The 18,678-nt window shown below is 41.8% G+C and overlaps 1 protein-coding gene across 3 annotated transcripts in view; it reads right to left on the bottom strand.

Moving 5' to 3' along the window:
- znf469 (zinc finger protein 469) overlaps positions 1–18,678 on the bottom strand; it is a 211,529-nt gene that overhangs the window by 27,112 nt on the left and 165,739 nt on the right. For 2 of the 3 annotated variants that reach the window (XM_087797242.1, XM_087797241.1), the window contains one exon: positions 16,168–16,376. The gene's annotated coding sequence lies outside the window, so the exon portion shown is untranslated. Of the gene's footprint in view, positions 1–16,167; positions 16,541–18,678 lie in introns of those variants that run through there. The other variant, XM_087797240.1, reaches the window with a different exon arrangement.

Here is an 18,678-nt window from a genome sequence, read left to right as displayed (position 1 = left end):
CACCATTTGAATTTATGAATGTTGCAGCTCGACTGTGTGCGTGACCCGGACGACCGCTGGCTCGTTCTTACGGGTCTGCTCCACGCGAGGGGGAAAGACTTCTGTTCTGAGCGTCCGAATGACTTCATAGTTGTAGGAAGGTTGCACAACTGAAGCCCAGAGTCCACATGTCCTCCATCATCCTTTGAGATGGAGAACTTGGCGGTAAAACCCTCACAATCAATCTCTTTAGGCTTGTTCACAGTTCACTTGTTTTCCATTACAGTCTTTTTCATTGGCTTTGAAGTGTCACAAGCAGGTCAGATATACAGGAAATCAAAAGCTTGAGCTCAAAATAAGATCGAGGCTCAGCATCCCAACTAAAAAGTATATTCATTCTTTCTACAAAAGAGCACAGTTTCAGCAGAAATATGAACTTTACTTAAATGGCACCACTTTGTCACTCGCCCCGGTCTGACGCAGCCAACAGTTGACTTACTAACCATATTCCGTGAAGACTTGTTCCAAAGTCAAACCTAAACATGGAAAACACTTCTAAAAATGACGCCGACTATTCTGAAGCCTGGTTGTCCTGGTCAAGATTAAACAAGTCCTGTGTTGAGTCTTTCCCACAGATGACTGCACCTGGTTAAAACTCCGGCCAAACACAACACAAATTACCTCCGACGTCCAAAACCGAGGCTGTGTGTGCAGTCTCTAAGACGATTGTCTGGACACACTCTATTAGTCTATTTCGGTTGAACTCTCCTGACGTGTCTCGGGGTTAAATGGTATTTGCCACAGAAAACAAACATTACTGTCTTGTTCCATTCATCTTCCAGGATGTTGGGAGGGATAAGAATAACGCGACAAAACAGACAAAAAAAAATAAGAAAACATGGATGACATATCAGAGTCCAGTCGCTACAGTAGCTCGGCTGTGACTCACCAGCTGAGGCTTTAAGCAAGGAAACATTTGAAGAATGGGTGACTATGTGGTGTGTGTGAGTCACTGTGGTGCGGTGAACCTCGGAGAATAGAGGGCCATGCTCACTGTTGCTCCACATTTACCAGCTCTGGTGCAGTACCATTCACAGGGGTTGACCTGTACCAGACCGAGGCTCCAGTCCTGGTCATACAGAAACCAAACTCAACTTATATGGTCACATGTCACCACATGAAGGAGCAAGTGTGTCCCAACATTTATCCTCTAAGGTCAACACAATGTCCAGCAATATGAATCTAGATAATACTTTGACTTTTATTAGGTTTCACACTCAATAAGGGGGGGTCAAGTTAAACACTTTGAGTAGCTGGTTATCCTTGAAAATGTGCATCAATTTAAAAGCAGAATAAACATTTCTTAATAGAAACTGAATAAAAAAAACAACTAAAAAGATGGATAATTCCGTCAAGAGGATTTTTTGATATATGGATACTTTATACTAATATTATTTTGAAGGGTCAAACTTCCTGCAGCGGAGTCTTGTGGAATGAGATTTGATTGAGGCCTGAAGCAAATGTGTTTGTGGTATCCCTTGTGTTGTTTCTGGGTGAATGTCGCTGGCTTCCAGAAATACATATGCAATGGTGGAGGTTGTTCATTGACACAGCACAAGGGATACCACAAACACATTTGTTTTTAGGCCACCGGGTCACCTTGACCCAGAGACAACACAAGGGTTAGTTAAATAACACATGTCAATTCAATGGGATGGGTTTCAGATGAACAACTAACATAGCGACACAGAGCAGTAGGTGGGTAACAACCTGAACATTATAATGGACTACAACACAGTCTCACACCATGAGATGATCTAAAGTAAGTAAGTAAGTAAGTAAGTAATATTTATTTATATAGCGCTTTTCGAGACCAGGGTCACAAAGCGCTTAGACAATCAAAACAATACTCAAAAAAGTACATACTTTAAAGATCAAGATAATACTGAGAACAACACAGGAGTTCGAGAAATTCAAGGAAAAGCCTGAACAAATAGAAACGTCTTAAGATGTTTCTTAAAGGAGTCAGTAGTAAAGTCCAACATTCAACACTGTATCTTGGCATAAACACAGCTTGGCATGAAGCTCCACAATCAAATATCAAATAAAGATCTTGTATTTCATAAAAAAGATGTACAAGAGATAAAATTTCAAGATGACGTCTTCATTATCTTATCTCAGGCACAGCCTTCTCTTCCAAGAAACCATTCTTCTGAGGTATGTCATGGCGTTTCTAACTGACTGACTGATAATCTTTAGATTATGACATTAAAACCACACGGAATCAATCAAAGCTCCTTAAGGTGAAGAACATAGTTCAGACAGCTTAATACTTGTGATGGCCAACATCAAACAGCCAGTAGGAACACTCTGTCCATGTCTACTTTTCATCTTCAGATCCCATTGACAAATGCTTTCCAGGACGATCCCCCCTTTTCTGCCTCCCACTATTTCCGACCTGTGACCCCCCCTTGTCTTTGTTTGCATCTCCTCCAACTCTCTGGTCCTTCCGGACTCTTTAACGTCTGCCCCGGTGTGCAGCGAGGAGGTTATTTTTAGGTAACGCACCGATATAAAGTGGAACGTTTTACTTCATCCTTGTAAAGTCGCATTAGCTCCTACTCTGCAATGGAGTTTAGCATCTCTGTGGGGGATCTCAAGTTTCCTCCCACACACACACACACACTCATCCCCTCCTGTAGACTAAATTAACCCCCCGTACCACCAACACACTCATCCTTTCCAAAACGCTGACATCACCCCGGCAGACTGAACTCTGCTCCTCAGCTAGTGGAGCGATTCTTTTTGTCCAATAAAGCATGAAATAGGTTAGTCCCAGCTACCGAGGGAGAGGCGGAGCCCCCACAAAAAAACACATGCCAGCCTCAGGAAGAAAAACCCAGCCCATACATCACCACATACACGCCACTGTTCTCCCCGCATGACCTTTGAGAAAAAACAGCATCGGCGTACAGGAGACGCACACACACACACCTTTAGGACGGTGTGTAAAGAATAAAGCTCACAACTGCCGCAGGAATAATTAGGTCAGTACATTATCCAGGAGCCGGGAGGTGCCAGTTAAGCTCGGCTCAGTATTTTCCTGTCTTGAATCATAAATCAGATTTGTTTCTTCTGTTTCAATACACACATAAACACACACAGTTCCCACACCATGTGGATCACCTCATCTCTGGCCTGGTCTGCCGGAGAAGGAGGAGACATGGCCCTCTGGGTTTTTACAAGTTCGACTCTCCATGACCTGAGCCGGGTCTACAGTCGACCACGGATCCGGTTTCTTTTCCCCTCCGTCGGCTCACACTCAAAAAAAAAAAAAAAAAAGGATTCTGTTTTTAGTAACTCCGCGTCTCACACTTCATTTGAAAGAGTTAGCTCATAAGGAGCGCTTGATATTGCGTGGTAGACGTCGCGGCAGCTGCCAAGCAGGAAATCTTTCATTAAAACTCACTCAAGGTCCATCAAGAGCTTCCACTGAGATACTGAGTCGAGGGGCGAAAAAAGAGAGCGACTCTTTTATGACGCCCCTCAATAACAGCCTGTGCAATCAGGAAATAAATCATAGAAACGCTTAAACGTACATCTTTATACGGGAGCGTTTGAAGTCGTCGTCTGTGCGGTTCATCAAAGCAGTTTTCGCTCCGTGATCCGAGGATATTAACATGATGGTGCGAGAACAAAGAGCCGAGTGTTGTTAAATCGGAGCGACAAACACGGAGGGGAAGATGATAAAGACAACCCCAGATAGACAACGACGTCTAATCACAGACCCCGGAGTGAAGGCGCAGCCACTTCAAATAGCCTCATTTTCCAGCACAGCTCGTTGAAAGACGCTGGAAAGCAGGAACACATTTCAACTAATTGTTAATCAAACGTGAAAATTTTCTCTGATCCCAAACACATGGAGAGTCTTGAGTGTCGTCGAGTAAAACCAGGATGTATTTTCACGGATATGATTTATGGTAGGAAACTTTTTAAGAACTAGATTAGCTATTGACAATCAGCACTTTTCGGTTTCGCGGAAATACAGATAATAGGATAATAAACAGATGCTGATTTTTCAGCCGTTTAGGATGCAAACCATAAGACTTGACTTTCAAAAACATATCATACAATTAAATCACTAAAATAAATCAATTTTTTAGCAAATCTGTTGACAAAATCTAATCGTAATTCAACATAACTTTTAGTCAACCCTGGAATGCTGCTAAGCTAACAGCCACTAGTAAGTACACTGGATAAATGTCGTTCTTTCCCCAAAAGAACCTTGAATCATAGAAGTTGTTGCATCTGTCCCAGTTCTTTCCTGGCTTATTCGTGAATCAAAGTTGGCATCAAACTAAAAAGATAGCAGCAGTCAATCGATCAGTGCCTGGGAGCTTATTAGGAAAACACTTTTTGATTGTCTTATTTAAAAGTCTGCTTCTCTCAGTTTAGCCCAGTCAAACAAAAAAAAGTTGTGGAAAACTGTAAGTAATAATCATTTATTCCACGAAATGGAGCCGCTGTCATTTAGTCCTGGCGTGTAATTTAATAACGCTCCATGTTGATCCAGCGAAAATGAAGAGCCCATGTCACATTTGGCCGAGACCTAGTGTGTGGTGTAACCTGATAGTAAAATCTCTGCCCACCCTCAGTCTTCCTGCTCCTCCGCTGTCACTCAAGAGAATGACGCAGCCTTGTTCGCCCATGTGAAGATTTAAAAGAGTGACGCAAACTTCCCCGGCAGCTCTTCCTGACCGTCCGATGGCCGGTGTTTATGTCTGGAGACAAGAGAGGAAGAAGGAGAAGAGCTGTTCGGAGCGACGGAGATAACATCAGACATTCTGGGAGACAGTGTAGGGGGGATTCCCTCGCCCCTCTCCCAGGTGCAGACCTGTGTCTACAAGACTGCTAAGCTCCTTGGATGTCTTCTAAGCCACACAAATGAAGTAGCCAGGAGAAAGAAGAGGCAACAGTGATCCAGGGGATGATTTGCCTGTTTGGCTTTCAATTGTTTGGGGAAACGTGAAAGGCCATGGTTTCCATTTTCAGAGCTGAAGCAGAAAAGCCTCCCTGGCTCTCTTGACAGCTAAACCTCCTTCTGCCTCATGCGAAATACATCAGATTTATTTTCCATTGAAAAAGAAACCTTGACGACAACTTTGTTTTTGACCAACTATGTTCTGTTTGACTTTAATCTAATTTATGTGACATCGAGCTCATTAATCAACCAGAAATATATATATTTTAGATAAACACTGACATCAACAGAAAGAAACAAAAGAATAATTTGAAAACAGTTGAAAATTGTTTGTCTTATTGGCGTAAGATGTACTAAAAAGCAAATACAAATAACAACAGCATCATAATCAACCTAAATAAATATAAAACTACATCAATGACAATTTTGAAGACTCATGAAACCGTTTTCCTTTTGCTAGCTTTCTAAAAATGTGTATTTCTGACAGTGTGTGTAATTTACTTTACTTAAATAAAACAAAAATATTTAAAGTGATGTCAACTGGAAAGATAAGGCAAGTTAAGATAACCAAGTTTCATGGCTGCTTCATGTTCCCGTCGCTAAGAGCTGAAGCAACAGTTCATTCTAAGAGTCGGAATAAAAAGAGAGCAGCAGCTCTGATTTCAAACCAAAATAATGCGTCTCTGGCTGTTAAAAATCTTGACAGTTCAATTAAACATTGACTCTACCTGATTAGATTCAACCATCAGGATCAGAAACCACCACTTTACCACCTTAATCCGGCCAATTTCAGAGCCATTGACGACGCGCACGAAACCAGATGTGCGTTACATATTTGAGTCGTGATGCCTCCAGCATCAACAACGGTACGATAATTCCATACAGCGGCAGATAACTCAATACTGTGCTAACATCTACGAGCGCGGTCAAGGCCGAACGATCGCCTCCGAGCCAACGACAGCACAAACACACTTCAGCTCACAGCTGCCGTCGTGAGCCGTCAGTGCTATCCGGGATTATCGTACGCGATTGCCGACGGAGAGCGAAGCGATTCGTGCGCCGCAGAAATGGGTCGACAAAACAATCTGTTATCGCTTTGCGCGTCTGGTTGATTTCACGCCCCGATAGCGTCGCCCCCCGACTGTCGGTCTAATACCTGAAGATGCATGGAAAGGAAAACAGATTCTATACATGAGCTCCCCACTGCTCACCCCATCATCGCCACAGCGCGCACACATGGTTCTTGTAACCCGTCGCCTTCGCCTTGGTAGTTTAAGGCTACACGCAAACAAGGAAATGAGATCTACACTACTGTGCTGAGGCCGGGGACTCGAGGGGTGGGCAAGCCCAGCTTCTCCTGCCGAGATGTAACCAACTGATATCCATGAGAAGCCACAAATGTCAGATTAAACGGAAACACATGGGAGCGCGTGTGTGCGTGCGCCGGAGACGCATCAACAATTCCTCAAATGGCTGGATGTTTAGGCAAACAAACAGTCGGGGGTGTTGACACGGACCCCGGGTTTGTCAAATCTAACATGATTACTTAGAGCAATATAAAGTCGGCGAGAAACCTCACGGACACAAACGTAACTTGATCCTGTTTTTTATTTGTCAACACCGGCTGATCGTCGGCATCTATGTTGGAGATGCTCGTTTCCACTTACACGTGTTTTAAATCTTTAGTGACTCAACATTTCACTGCGATTATCCTCGAGAGCTTAATAGTTGCTATGAATATAAATAAATTTTCAATTGCTGTTGTTTTGGTTTGAGTGTTTAAAAGAGAATGGAGATAAACAAATCATTTTAAATAAAGATGAGGAAAAGAGGTTTAATGAACAATGCAGTATATATATATATATATATATATATACATATATATTTATATATATTTTGTATTCCAAGTATCTTCAAATATCTCATCACACTACAGGTAAAACACAATAACCTGAATAACAATAACATATCACTATAGATATAAAGACATTTTTATTTTTTCAGGCATTTCCTTGATTTCCTGGATGCAATTTTATCTTGACCTTTAAAGTATATATTTTATTGAATATTGTTTTGATCGTTTAAGCGCGTTGTGAGCCTGGTCTGGAAAAGCACTCTATAAATATAAATAACTTACTTACTTACTTAGATATAGAGATATATACTGTATATATATATATATATATATATATATATATATATATAGGAAATTGTTTGTTTTTTTCAAAAAATAACTTTTGTTTTTACTTTTACAAGAAAAGATATATTAAAGTGTCAATTTCCACTGACATAAGACACCAAAATAGTTCATTAAATGGGGAATTATTTTTTTATATTTCCCTCTTCAACAATGCTTAATTTCAATTATGACATAAATAATCTTTTATTTACTTTTTATTTCTGGATAAAGTCATTTTTAAATTGTTTCCACAGATACAACAATCATGCTAGCAAACATGGATTTGAAAAAAAAAAATGTAGATAAATAATTAATTTAAACTACTGCCTTTTAGCTTTAGCATCGGACATAAGCCGTTTAGCCACTTGCTAATTAGCATCACATTCAAACCACATTACCAGCGTTAAGCTAAAGTGCTAAGAAGCTAAGCTAAGTGCAGGAATACTGTCTCTTAGAACCCTCCGAGGCGGTGGTTGCATCCTTTCATCAGGTCTTCCTCTCGTGAGCGTCGACAGTGTGTGATATGCGACTGATAAAAAGAGCATATTAAAGACACGCTTCAGCTCCTCAGACACTCCCCTCAAATGACAATGTTTAACTGCAACTCGTCCCGGAGTCGGTCATTACTCCACCCCGTCACTTTGCTCATCTGCTCCTCCCATCGCCGCGACCCGGGCCACCTGGTCCAGCACTATAAAAGTCTGCGTCTCACTCACTCAAGCAAAGTCTAGATGTGGAGAATGTGTCACATCGTCACGGCAACCCAGTGGAAGGTGAGCATCTATGATGACGTTTTTGTCGACCGCCTGCCGCGACATTTCTGGAGTGTGTATGTCCCAGAGTGTGCGGGATTCCTTCCCTCGCTCGCACACAAATGCGCACCGAGACACAAACACCTAGAGACCCTTCTGTAAAACAGTCTGTGTGAATGTTTGGTCGTGCCAGCTGTGTGAGCTTGAGCCTGGGTGTGGGGTGTATACACATTTCTGACGGACTGTGTGGTGTGTAAACACACACCCATAAACAGAATCTGGAGCGGAAGCACTGATCACCTAGATGTGCTTGACCGTGTGACCCCGGGGCCGGATTGTTTTGCTTTCACTGTGTGCAGGGTTTTTTTTTTTTTGGCCAGCTGCACGAAGGTGTCTGCTCTCCACTGAGTTCCATGGCGGCTCCAGGTTGATTCAGATGTTATCATTTGCTCAATTTAAAGGCCCATTAGAGGGAACTTTTCACAGACTCCCCGGTGGGTTCTTTCTCACACACTTTTTTTTTGGTTTAGTTTGGGTCCGTTTTTCTAGGGTCGGACGTCCAGGAAGACTATTTTTTAATGATGAACCCATTATTTAAAGAAAACTTTAAAAAATGAAAAGAAGTTACATTTTTGTCCTTTAAAAACATTACATTTTTCATTTTTATATATTTGTATAAATAAATGGTGTTTTCTTGTTGATTATTTATTTCATTTTGTTAGTTATTTATTTTTATTTATTTTCTTGAATGTCTTAATTAATGCCTGTTTAAGTCTTTTATTTTTAAGTTTTTAAGTGTTTAATGTCTGTTGTTATGTTTTCAGAGAGGACCACAATTTCATTGGTGCTGAATGTCTTAATACATGCATATTTGACAATAAAAGAAATTGACTTGAATTAAGTTTTATGCTGACCTTAACAATAATAATTGTTTATTTAATATTTGTGCGATATCTTCTTTAATTACCTTGAAGTGGTAGATTTAAAAAAAATATATATATTATTATTTTTCAATAAAAATACATTTGTATTTCACAATTTTCATCATGTTATTGTTTTTCAAAACATTGTTATTGTTTTTTTTTTAAAGAATATACAAAGCAAAATAAACAAATGTATACAAGACAAATTTAACTAAAGTAAGAAAAACTAAAACACTCCCCCATTGTACATTTAAGAATGTGAAAAAACTAAACAAAACACACACTCGAATCAATAAAACAACCTCCAAGTGGCCATGTTGTTTTAGGGTTACCTTAACACTGTTAATATCAACTTGAGGATGATATTCCAACATCACATGACTTTAACAATGTCACCGTAGATCTGTCACTAACATCTCATCAGAGACCAACAGCTTATCAGGATTGAGGTGTCAATGAAGGATCAAAGTCACATGTGGAGGTGAGCTGCTTGGCAGAGGTCTGTAGTGTCAAAAGCTGTAGTTTTGGTACCAGCCTGAATTCGGTCAAATTAGGAAGTTTGTATAACTCAAGTTTCTTTGATTAGGCAACAAATATTTATTACGGGTTTAATCTTTATTAGGAAGCATTAAAGACAAGTTGGCCTTCGATTAAAGACTTAAAATGAGTTTTATCAGTTTAGTAATACACTTTAAATAGACCAACTATAAAAGTTTTAATGACACATTTATAAATTCCCGACCTTAATGACCCGTCATGAATGCATAAATAAATGATGTCTGTTTTCTGCCTCACGCACGCGACTGTAAACATGTCCCAGTCATGCTAACCACAGTGGTATTAAACTCAGAAGAACATCTAGTACCCTTTCTTTGTGCCAACATCTTCCATTTTATATAGAACTACTCTCCAATTACGACAACAGAAATACAGAGCGCCGTGAATCTTGCCAGAGTCTGTGAACTCGACTCAAAATATCCATCGTAGAAAAGCAACAAGTCCAAATACCTGCAGGAATGAAGCGTAAATCCTGAAGGCCGTCACGGCGCACATGTGAGACGAGCGGCACACTCCGCATCGTGTTTGACTTGGGCGACAGTTTTTATTCAAGCGTGTACACCTTAAGCACACTTGTTGAGTTGTGAGAGCTTTACATTGACAGGTTTTCTCTCTCGCACCGAGGTCACCGGAAGGTCACATGCATGTTACAGTCCATGCGTCCTATAGCGTGTCCCGACAACCTGCCCTGGACCTGTGCGTGCACGACTAGCTGGAAATATACCTGTCATCTCAGCCGAGCGCTGACGTTCTAGAGCAGACGGTGGTGTAGCAACGATGACGGTCAGGCAAACGTTTGAAGCTGCCAGTGTGTCAAGAGACACAAAAGACAGGGGGGGGGGGCGGCAAATATACGTCTGTTTGGATGACAAACAGCGTTGAAGGCAGAGCTCTCATGGGGAATCTGGCAGCGGCTTCTGATGGACACTCAGCACCAGTTGGAATACCACAGGACAATAAGTCTTTGAGGAGATCTGTACCATAAAACAGTAGTGGTGTGTATATCGTCTCACAACACAGGAGCAACGATACCATGTGGTACTGTAGTAACAAGGATATATTTGAAGTATTGTCGAGTAATTGACTCTGGTGTTGAAGAATTTACAGACTGTTGACAAAGTAGTAACTGCTTTCATTTGTTTTGAAGCGAAAATATGTCCAAACATCAGCTTTAAAAGTGGTTGACTGTATCCTCTCGTCCTCAGTCATTGCATGGATTTTAATTTTATTTAGTTTCTTTAATTCCACCGGATGTAATGACTCCCAAATAATGTGAATTGTTGGTAAAATGTATATATATACTGTATATATATATTTATACTTTTTTTAAACACACTTTATTGAACTGTAAACCATAACAGAACTATAGTTAAAAAAATAATAGGATTGAAAAGCAAAATAGAAAAAAAAACGATAACGTGCAGTCAAATATTGATAGGTATATTTTCTAACACATAATGTTTATGATCAACTTCATATCAAAATATAGTGTATTTACTGTATATCATGTCTTGCCTGTAGTTCTTGATAAGATCTAAACATAAATATTGAGAATCTGTGTGTCATTGAAGTACATTTCTGGAAGTTTTAACATGATATTTAGAGAGTACGTAATCTGACTCTTGACCTGACTTTCTCTCTGCATTTAGTATATAATATCAAGGTAATTTTCAATCCGTAGTCCACTTGTTGAATGGTTTTCCTGCTAAAATAGAGTCAATTTCCAATCCACAAATCTGATTGGTCGACTCAAATAAAAAGAAAGTATGCAATGAAAAGTTTTAAAAACTTATTAATTCAAGGTTTAGCAGAACCACTCCTCGAAGTGTCTTTTAGAGGACAGACCTTTCAATGATCCCCAGTAAAATTAATTTTATGATCCTGAATTGTTTTATTTGTCTGAACCTTTCCCTTCATTTCATGACCATAGTTGGCAGAAGAAAGTTCAACAATGTGAACTAGTGTCCTGATAATTCGACAAAGGGAGGAGTAGAGACGAGAAACACTTACCAAAAAGGATTATAGTTTCACATAAAAAAAAAAAAGAAGGGGGAACGCTGTAAGGATGAGTTCCAGATTTCACTGTATTAAAAAGGTAAAAAGGGATTTCAAGGCACCAACTTAGAAGCTTAGAGCGTTGATCAAGACTAACACGACGGAATCCTGAGGGTGGAGTGTAACTGATTCGGTTAAGTATTAAAAATACAATTTTAAATTTGCCTGTTTCTATTCATTCAGGCCATTGCACTGAAAGGATTTAGATGTAAAAAAAAACTTGACTATGGTTTGAAGTCGGGTTGAGTCCAGGTCCAATAATTGACATTCAATACTCGTGAAACTTTCTTCAACAGGAATATCAGGACCTTCAAAAAAAAATATTCTAGTTTGAATAATTCCCAGCATTCCTGGTACCATTATTACCATTTTTTCTGTCTATATATTTGAGTCTGGGCTCCACTCGTAAATACATGATCTAATGTCCAACATTTACATCACAACTGGAGGTATAATATATATTCATAAAATGGACTTTTGTTTTGATGTGACTTTATTAATAGCTTTGCGAGTCTGGTGTACGTGCCATGAACTGAGTCACAGCGCCGCCTCACCGCTGATACGTAAGCATTGTTATGATGAAAAGCTTGAATGTAGTGAGAAGAACCAATGAATGGAATGATAACGTTCATTCTGAAAGTTTAACTTTCGTGACTTTTGTGAGAAAATATTACAACTGAGTCATGAAAATAGCTGGTCAGCAGGAAGGTTCACTCATTTTGTCAACATAAAATGTTGGACCAGATACAGAATCACAGACTGTGAGTTGGACGCAATTGCTGTAGGTCATGTGACTTCAAATGTATAATAATACAAGTACAAAACATGTTTCATCTACAATTTCATACCTTTGATCCTCTCATTAAGTTGAGTTGCATTAGCCTTTAGCATTAGCTAAAGCTAACATCTGTCCATCGCAAAAGTTTATCATGACAGTTTTACCAAATACCAAATCTCATGTTACATAAATCAAAAAAATCGCATCAATTTCAAACCTCTCGAAAAAAAATCTGCGCCGACACTTTGAACCTCCCCAAAATGACTTGTCTGTCAACACTTAAAATGAATGTATTCATTTGTCCGTGACACAGATTGCCTTCCACAGACGACGGTAATCAGTATTTCTTAACACGGGCTTTGAAGTGAGACCACAGCTCGCTCCCTTTCCACCCAGTTCCCGTGGCTTTCCCTTTAAACAGAGCATGACATCAGACTCCACACAGGTCTACCAGCCCGAGCCCAAACAACCCCAACAATGCCACATCTGGCGGGGGAGACGTAAGGAACTGGAGGGGAAGCGCAGGAATGTGGCGGAAAAAAAAGGGGTTGAAAAAGGGAAAGCAGTCCCGAGGCTGTTTAGCTCGAGGGACCAGGGCCAAGACCTCTTGTCTATAATTTACAGGCGATTCCCTTCACTGCCACCCCCACCCCTGGAGTCATGATGTCACTCCGGCGGATTCACGGATCAATGTTAAAAATCCTGCTACTGCTTTTCGGTGCAAAACCGACAGCGTCTTCGAAAAAACCTACTAACTCCAACTATCATTTAACCACCTGTCATCGTAATCATCCGCCTCACATTCCAGTTATTCTAAGAATCCGCTCGTGTAAATATTTTTCCGCCATATTTGACTAGAGTTTTTTTTTTTTTTTTTTTTCGAAGGAGGTACCGAGTCGGTCTTGTCAAGCAGCCTGTTCATGTTGTTACTGTCAGAACTAATCAGAACTTCTCGCTCCGCACAGAAGAGATTCCGGCCAATTTTCTGCCTTGAACTGTGTAGTAAACACACAATTCCGGTCCGGGTGGATAGTTGTCGGTAGACATGTCGTGTATTAATTGCCGTAGGATAGCGAGGAATCGTCGAATGAAGACGTATTCACTTCCTAGAGATGAGGGAAATGGAAAATATGCTGGTTTTAGGAGGCAGACAGTAACAGCAGAGGCATGGAAGCAAACTAATAAATACACGCCACGTGTTCCATCGACTATGTGAAGGTGTAGAGACAGTCCTGCAGAAGATGAGGAGGACGTCGCTGTCAGCTAGATGGTGCCGAATGAATATCGAGATTCATTAGAAACCTTTACCTGATGACGAGCAGACAAGAGAGAAGGAATTTCACGGCCACACCAAATGGAAAATTTGGGTTGAAAAAAGCTTCCAGATGCAAGAGACAAGAAGCCGTGTGAACCAAATGTAGCTGAGAACAACAAACAACACCAGGGAGGAGATACCAGTCCATCACCAGACAAGGAAAAGGAAACCACCCTTGGGTAAGTGTATGAAACCATGAGTTTTAAAAAGTCAAAAAGAAAACACAATATCAGACGCCCTGAAGGTTCAACACGCATTTTTTAAAACAAAAATATAATTTCTTGTGTTGATTTATGACTCATGGCCGTCCAGATGTTTTAAAGTGAACGTCAAATTTAAGTAATTTAATACAAGTCTACTGCTTTATTATATCTGCTCTTGAATTTGTTTATATGTCAGAAGATGGACCATTTGTTTGTAGCTCCTGTCATCTATCACTGTGACCAGGACTTGACGTTTATAGCATCATAACAGAACATACTAGCGACGACAAGTGTGCTACGATGTGTCTGGAAGCGGTTTAAAAACTGTTCCCAAGACTAAACCCGCAAGAGGTTCTTTTGTCAAACGTGCTAAAGCGGTACTTTGCTCTTCTTATTGTCTTCTAAAAATACACGCAAAGCCTCTCGTTCAACCCCAGAATGTGGTGACACGACAAGCATTTCTTTCCTGGGTGAGGTTACCCCGAGGCTCCGCAAGATTGAAGTTGAAGATTGATGAAAGTCAGGACGGCTCCGTCAACACTGAGCCCGAAGAAGACAGAGGTCGTGACCGGCTTGGGAATTAGGAGGATGAATAATCCTCGACGGTGTTATATAACCTGACCCACAAGTCCGGACCGATAGCTGTTGAGCCAATTATACACTTCGACTTAGCAATGTTAGTGGCATGGGTTATGAGTGGAGGTGTGTGGAGAGGGGGGGTGCCGGTGTCGGTGAGGTCAGAGGTCACCGTGCCCCTTACAAACAAATGAACCACCCATCGAGAGGAGATGCTTCCCATTCAGCCCCAGCAACGGCGGCGGCTGGCAAACATGTGCGCGACAAATGTGTCCATCTGAACCAACGACCGGGTCTCAATCACCCCCAGATGACGCCGCCACACAAACAAATCCCGTGAACACAGCAGAGGGTCCCCCCCGCAGGGGGGGGGAGAGAGAGACCCCGGAGGGGGGTGACAAAGACTGCCAGTGTCGGAGCAGAGCTCAGGCATGATGATGAGCTGCTGGGCCACCTACTTTTCCAGTTAACCAGGTGGGCCGCGCTATATGAAGACCCCCTGTTGGGAAAATCATGGGAGTGAAACTGCGGTACAATCGGCCCTGCTTTTACCGCGAGTGCTACTCTCGCCCCATGGTGGGTTTCATGATGGTCCGTCTATCACACACTTCTCGCACACATGCTCCTGCAGAAAACATAAACACTGGTGTCTTCTGATGACTTCCCTGTGCTGATCCCAGCGTACATATGGACATGGTTTCCAACACGTATGTTAAAGGAGGCTTTAGCTATTCAACCACAACAACGCTTTGGTAAAACATCAGCAAATTTAAGAGGAAGTTTTGAGATAGTTACTGGTAAAAAACCTGGTTTTGCTGTTAATGTACGTTCATCCATCCATTCCTCAGCTCATAAAACACATGTCTCTCCGATTGGCCTTCTAAACCTCATGAGTTATTGACCTTAAGTAGAGATAGCGCTCCATATGATGACAGGTCTTCTCTTCTTCAAAACCCATAATGCCGTTAAAAAGAGCTTCTTCAAAGCCATCTATCTTCCGAGTCTCCCTTTTGATCACAACTCCAAACCCGTCTGCAAGAAATATCCAAAACGGTTCTGCAAAGTCGCCCCAAACTCTTGACACTTCCAATTCCCCCTGTTTGCCTCAAGTGTCCGTCTGCATTCTGTCTCCTCCTGTGTTTTTCTCCTTCTCTCTGCCAGCTCTGGAAAGTACATTCGCTCAGTGGAGCAGTGACACAAGGACCGTCTCGTTCATGGCAGGCCCGGCTTGTGTTTTTTCAATTAAACTGGGCTCCTGTACACTTTTTTGGGATACCATAATTCTCATGGCCCAGCAGAAACTAATGGAAAGTCGCTTAGGCCCTTTTTTCCTTTTTTTTTCTTCGGGGGAGAGGTATTGGAAAGACCTAGAAGTATGTCAGACAACTGTGGTTGGAGGCCATTATAGTATCTCAACGAAGAGCTAGACTGGAAGGTCATAGTGTGGGTGATATCAAGGGAACTCAATTCATTGAAAAAAAGTATTCTTGGATGACCCCCAATGAGAAGATCCAAACGGGGAACAGAGCAAAAAGAAGGGACTGTCAATGACAACCCCTTATTTGAAGCGTCCCTTTAACTAGGAGGTCTAGGAATGAGCCTCAGTCTTCAGACCCAGCAGCTTCTATTTATCACACACAGCTCCAACTTTTCACCGGATGATGACTCAGCACGCTGTCATATGTAAACACTGTCGGAAATGTCAAATACAAAAAAGTTGCAGGCAGAGACTACTCAGGTGCTGACACTCAACACTTCGACTACTTGTGCACATGGATGTCAAAAGTGGGAGGAGCTTCACACGCCCCCCCCACCGCCCCCCCCCTCCCCATCACAACAATTGAACCTGGCTAGAAAGTGAGTCTTACCTCAGCAAAGGTGATGTGGAGCCAAAAGAAGGGAAAACTTCATGACTGGCAGTCTCTCGGGTTAAGTCTCAGGTGTGACGTCTCGGGGGGGCGGGGGGGCCCCGAGTCGGGCCGGCGGCTCGCGGCAGGGCCGCCCTCGGCACACTTTACAGGGAGAGAATGCAGAGGAGCCTCGCAGACCCCGGGCCCTTGCACTCACACTCTGCCTTCTGAGGATGAAAAGAGAAGACTTCATTACCAGCTGCAGACCACGCCTCCGTCCCTCCAGTCTACCTCCCCTCCTAAAAAACTCCCTCCTCCCTTCCCAGTCCCTCCTTTTCCACTGTCTCCCTGCTTCGCTCCACACTCCGGGCGAGCGCTGCCTCGGGGCCGACCCGGCTCGGAGGAGGGGGGGAGCAGAGACTACTTAAGCAAAAGCTGTGGCGAACGCTTGCCAGCAGAGATGAATTAGGTGCAGCAGAGGCAGACAGCTGGAGTAAAGAGTATGGATTCAATCCCAACATTTTCTCTCTTTGGCCACTTGTTGACAAAAAAAATCTTTTTAATCTTCTGGGAAAAAGAAAAATGTTCTCATTTCAACGTCGATGCTCTTAACACAGAAAAAATAGCTGAATACACGCATTTAAAACACTTTCGACTCTCTTAACAAACTTTCTTCACGGGAATGAAGTGGATATAAACATGATTTATGGACACTTGGTCAAGAAACAAGTCCATGTTATGCTTTGCGAAAATTCTTCAACCAAAGTTTTATTAACTAAAACACTTCATATTTGGGATATTTTAAGACAAAAACAACTTTATTCAACCACGAACTATAGTTTCCAGGTGACTTTTACTTGAATGAAGAATCAAATACTGATTTTCTGATGGCAAAAAGAAACCAAAAACTTGGAAATCACCCCCTAAGAGCGCAAATCATCTTTTGAGGATATAACATTTTATATTATTATTATTATTATTATTTTTGCTCACCCGCTCTAGTAGAAGAACTCACATTTCCCCGATCCTTAAAACTCTTCACTGGCTGCCAGTTTCTTTCAGGATCAATTTTAAAATTCTGGTTCTTACTTTGAGAGCTATTCATGGTCAGGCTCCTCCTTACATCAGTGATCTGATCCAGCCTTACACCCCAGTTCGGGCTCTGAGGTCTTTGGATCAGAATCTACTGATGGTTCCTGGACACGCTTCAGGGCCAGAGGAGAGAAATCCTTCCAGACTCTTGCTCCTCAGCTTTAGAACGATCTTCCTCTCCCTCTGTGTTTGATGATCTACTGGCTCCTTCAAGAAACATCTTAAGAACTTTTTTAATGTGCTTTTTCCTGATTTTCTTGGACTCCTGTGTTTGTCTTATGTTGTCTTGGCCTTTAAGAGTTTTTACATTTGTAGGTATTTTTTAAATGTGTATTACTTTTGATTGTTCAAGTGCTTTTTGACCCTGGTCTAGAAAAGCACTTTACATATAACCTATACTTACTTACTTATCATTAGTTATTTTCATGTTGACAAATTAAGCCATCTTTGGAGACGGTACAATTATACACATTAAAATAAGTACTCGCACAATTATACACAGCAGCTCTCGTTTATAAGGGTTTTAAATATTGTACAAAAGTAGTATAAATACTTGCCGTAATACGCAAATTGTTCAAGTAGAAGAACTTTATTTTCTTTTCCTTTTTTTTTTACAAAAAGTTACTTTTTGACAAAGACAAAGTCTACTACCGAAATGTTCATGTTTGAAGAGGCTAACATTGGAATAGCTTTGACTGTTGCAGTGCAGGATGGAAGTTACAGCTCACGTGACGGTTGTGCATTTTACAGGAGGGCCGTCACTCATAAAAGCGGGGGCTGGACTTGGCCCGCAGGCCGTCTGAACTATGGGGTGAAGGTAGAGCTGGCGGTTGAGACAGCTGTCTTCTCTCAACCTGGACCTGTACGTCGCTCCAACAGTTACTCATTCAAGTTAATAAAGTTAAATTAGGAAGAAAAACAGAAGCAGGAGAATTGGATTTGGACCGAATAAAAAGTGTGAGGCAATGTGGAGATTCACTTGAGGGGGAAAGTGGTGGTGGTGGTGGGGGGGTGGTGTGGAAGAGAGGGAGGGCGGGGGGGCAGACAGGGAGGCAGACGAAAGAAAAGCAGAGACGCTCCACACAGGCTGTTGATCAGTTTGACAGTTTCAAGGATAAAAGTAAAAAAAGAGTGGGTTGAAAGTCCCAATTAAGAATTACTGTAACTACCATCAAAAGACTGAAGACAGTGTGTGTGTGTGTCGGGAGGTTCGGAGACAATGTCTGTCTCCAGCGAAGCGTCTGAGCATCTCGCAGACGTGTGTTCTGCCAGCGTCACTGCATAAGGACGGTGTTGTCCATCTCCCCAGATCCCCCTCATCCTCTGCTGCCGTTTCTTCTCCTGCCAGAGCCAGCTCTCTGCCCAGGAGACAGGGAAAATAGGACTAAAAGCTGGAGCTGTTTACTGTCTATAATTATGAGGGGCTGGGTACACTCA

This window comes from Callionymus lyra, chromosome 8, assembly GCF_982586985.1.
Source record: "Callionymus lyra chromosome 8, fCalLyr1.hap1.1, whole genome shotgun sequence".
Classification (NCBI taxonomy): Eukaryota; Metazoa; Chordata; class Actinopteri; order Syngnathiformes; family Callionymidae; genus Callionymus; species Callionymus lyra.
Note: the sequence above shows the minus strand (reverse complement) of the source record. Positions and strands in the feature narration are given on the sequence as shown.